This window comes from Haemaphysalis longicornis, unplaced genomic scaffold (genome assembly GCF_048455015.1).
Source record: "Haemaphysalis longicornis isolate Haplotype H1 unplaced genomic scaffold, Haemaphysalis longicornis Haplotype H1 scaffold_4, whole genome shotgun sequence".
Classification (NCBI taxonomy): Eukaryota; Metazoa; Arthropoda; class Arachnida; order Ixodida; family Ixodidae; genus Haemaphysalis; species Haemaphysalis longicornis.
The window spans coordinates 30,196,796-30,200,931 of NW_027526361.1; the positions used below are offsets into that span (position 1 = coordinate 30,196,796).

Below are 4,136 nucleotides of genomic sequence, written 5' to 3' on the forward strand. Positions count from 1 at the left end.
GCAAATAGGGGCAAGCGTGGGGAAAGTAGAGTCCCTCTATGTAGAGGAACTCTAGGGGCAAAGGGATTCCTGCTATCGGCCGAAACAACGTTGAAGTAGTGCTCAAGCGCAACAGTGGACACATTAGTATACATACCCAATTTAATTTTTCATCAGGTAAAAAAGCACGCTTGATTTTAATAAGTTGTGTTATTGAGTAAATGTTTAGCAAAGTTCAGTTTTTTGTCCCATAGGCGCCACGCCCCTACGAGACTCTTGCCGTTCAGTTATAACGAAGCCGTTGTGCTCGCACGGCCCGGATTATAATGCGGAGGTTCGCACCTTGTGTATATTATGGAACTTGGATCTTGGATCTATTTCCTTCCGTAAATACATGCAAGTCAATTCTACTCAATCCAATGCAATACCACCCTCTCCAATTCAACTTACCCAATCCATCGTTCTTCGATCCATCCCATCCGATCCAAAAGAACCCAGTACAATCCGTCTAATCTATCCATCCATCCACGCTGAGATACTTCATTCGCGTTGCAAAACGCTTTAGCCCGCGGCAAGGGATAGTGTTTCGAGCTGCTCCCTCGTCGTGGGTCCCTTTCCTGCGCACCCAACTGTCCCAGTGGCGCGGCTGCGGCGTCCCAGCCGTGTCCCCTATCGCTCCACAGAGGCGGGCATCTCGTGCTCCGGCCGAAACAAAGGGAGCCGGCCTCGGCGTGACGGTGCATCGGGGCCGGTTCCATTGTTCCCCTGCGGCTCCGGCGGCGGAAAGCACTCAGGCAGTCATCGGCGCGCGCACCTCCGGCCGACCCCGGTCCGGCCATTGTTTCCAGACGAGGCGCTATGCGGCCCTACTGCGCTAAGCCGGAGGAGATGAAGATCGAAAGAAAGCGCGAATTGCACGGAGAGAGAAAGTGGGGCTGAAATCGGCAGGACAGAGAAGCAAACGGGAAGGTATAGAAAAGAAACGAGCGAAAGTGAAAGTGTACTCTTCCACATTACAAGCCGCCGCAAAGAGGAGCTTGGGAAGACACAGGTGGTGATGGGTTGCCTAACTAGTGTAACGCACCACGGAACTAGCGGAACTAGCGGAGAACTATCGGAGGATGACGAAAGCGATGCGGGAGACCCTTTGGCGCAAAACATCGGCTTGCGCTGTAGTTTCTTCACGTTGTATACATTTTGCAAAGAAATTCAGCGTCAATTCTCCTTGAGAAGGAGTTGGCAAGAACATACACGGTGGTAACAGGTGATGGGTGTGCTCATCAAAAGTTCCTCCTCCTCCTCCTCCTCTCTAGCACAAGAAACCGATGACGCCACGGTGCCTCTTGATCATGATTGGGCTCTTCCTTCGGGCGGATGACGCTACAGTGCCTCCCCATGGGGAACGGGATCGCGATCTTACGCATCCTTACTATGCTTGCCGTAGGGAGAAGAGAGACATCAACCAATCACGGGGAAATCGCCGACGTTGTGATGGATGTGCCCATGCGTCGCGTTACACTCACGGACCAATGTTTTTGGATTCTAATATTCCACAACAAAAGAATATAAACACAGTGCAGCAGGCATGGGGAAATAGCGATGAAGTAGAATGGCAACGAAAATGATGGAGAAAGCGGGATCACTAAGCACTATAGTTACCAGATGAGCACGTCCCCGGATCTGTCACTACTGACAGTGTGGTATCACTATAGTAACGCGGTGTTCACAGCGCAAAACATTGTATATGGTAGTTTTCAAAATGACTAATTTCGGCGTGAACTCAGCTTCGGAATTCCCAACTTGGTTGGGAATTATAACTGCAAACAGTAGCCCTTACTTACTACTGTATGCAGATGTGTGGTGAGTGACTTCTCTACCGATTGGTGATTGCAATTGTCCTCGCTGACTGTGATCTCACAAAATAAAATAGTAAATCAAAAGGCATAGCTGATTTTGTATCCAGGTAACCCTAAAATGCATGTCCTTCTAGCTTCCATCCCCAATATGGTTGCTACCACAATATGCAAAGCATTTATTTTTCGCTCCGGTAAGATGCAACCCGCTACAAAAAAAAAAAAAAAGAAAGAAAACGAACTGTTGTAAAGGTTACAATTAGTTCTGATAACGCTGTCGACGAACAGAAAATTTTTAACTTTCTGCACTGTGTTAGTGTATCCCAAGTACTCCATGTACTTACGTGGCAATACTTTGAAATTATCTTGCAGTCGCTACCTGTATAACATTGTTCTTTCGTGCTTGTACATGCAACCGCACTACTGGTCTGATTGCCATATTGATTAAGAGAATTCTCGTATCGTTTCCGCCTCTCTTCCGTCACATGGCCCTCTGGTTGAGCCCCTGCGATGCTTCACTTCGCTCCACTGACGTCTCGTGTCGCCACTTACGGCGACTGTAAGGGTTCCAGGCGCCAGCGACGCTGCAAAGTCGAACGCGTGGGAAGCGGCGGTTCCGAGAAGTGGGAATGAATGACTTTATGGCAGCCAGCTCGTTAAGAGCAAGCGGTCTCTGGGTCATGCCGTTCGCGGAAGGACACATTGTCTGGGGTCGCAGCTGCGCTGTCGCGTCGTTTTGGCCGAAGTGCGTGGTGTAGCCGTGGAAAAACATTGGTAGCCTGGCGACTCAAATGGAACCCCGAGGGCATGGCGGCCGCTGGCTCGGGCCCCACCGCAGTTTCCATTAGCGGGTTGTAAAATCATTTGGTCCGTCGAGCGGCTGGAGACGGGGAGCGTGGAGCTGTCAACTGGGGTTAGACAGCGGCCGATTTACGGCGATAGCTTTCCTTTTGTTGGCCAGTGCGCGCTCGGAGCGGAGGCGGGCGAGGGAGCGCGCGTTGCGGCCCGGGATGGGCGCGGCAGAGGCGACGCCTGAGCCGGCCGCCGCGTCCTTTTGTCCCTACGCGCTGTTTCTGGCCCACGGTCCAATTAACGGGGCATCGCCTGTCAACGCCGGAGAATCTTGGGACGCGCCGGGTCGTCAAGGCGGATGTTTATGGGTTTCAGCTGGCTTGAATAGCTGTCCTGTCTCGGACGAGATGCGTGGGAACAGGCATGCAGACCACGTTCGTGGAATCGTGTCCTTGGCGCTTGCACCTGTTTTCGCGGGTTTTTTTAGTGTTTGCTGTGTTTGGTTTGCTTTTGATATTTTCCTTCTTCCTGTTGTGAGAGAGGGTGACCGATGTCTCAGGGTTACGGGGGGCGTTGCCCACCGCGGTTTAAACCCGGATGTGGTAACCCGCCCAATCAGATCGCCAAGGGATGCTGATTGGCCTGTGCATCGGGGGTGGGGCCTAAGTAACCCATTAAAACCACGAGACAGGAGGTCTCGAGGTCGAATCCTCAAGGTTTAATGTGCTATGCACGGCCGGCGTATTGCCGGGCTAGCCAGGTCAGGCTAGGGAGGATCTCACCACTTGGGTAGTTTTAAGGTCAGGGTCCGTCGCTGACGGGGGTGCCGCGTGCACAAAGACTTAGCTGACCTAGAACCCCATTTTATTTCTTACTTTGTTAACTCTATCTTCAGTTTGTCAGTATGCTGTATATATCTTCTGTGTAAATATACAGTTTTTGAAAAACCCTCCATCAACCATCGTCGTCGTGTCATCAAGTGCCGTCACCATCAGGCACCAAAGCAGATCATCATCATCATCATCTTCAACAACATCAAGGAGAACATCGAAACTTGACATTTACTGGCGCAGTCGGCAAGGATCTGCGACACACGACAACAAGGAGGGCGACTACTGACTGAAGAACAAGTAAGAGCCGCATCTGCAACGTGGGGAAGACCTCGTCTTCCGGGAGCCCGGGCAGACAGCGGGACGGCGAGCGAGCGACAGCTCGCCGGGACCAGCATCATCGACGGAACCGCTGACACGTCATCGGAGAGACTGCTGGGGTAGCGGCGCATCGCAAGAGCGACCGCTGACACCGAAGACTGGGCACGGACAGTGCAGCGACGAGCAGCAGCGAAAGAAGCCACCGGGAGAAAGACGGAGAAGCGACGGGCGACTACACATCCGAAGGTGAGTCCCCTTTTTCTGTCACCCAGGGGCGAGCACTGCTGTCCGCATTGAGTCTTGGTGTTTCATGAACACGCGTTTCGGGCATTTAAACCCGGACAAGTGTAGGCTTGCAACG

At 52.2% G+C, this 4,136-nt stretch overlaps 1 protein-coding gene across 7 annotated transcripts in view; it reads right to left on the reverse strand.

The window, feature by feature from the left end:
• Positions 1 to 4,136, reverse strand: part of Gluclalpha (glycine receptor alpha 1) — a 364,471-nt gene that overhangs the window by 159,795 nt on the left and 200,540 nt on the right. The window lies entirely within an intron of this gene.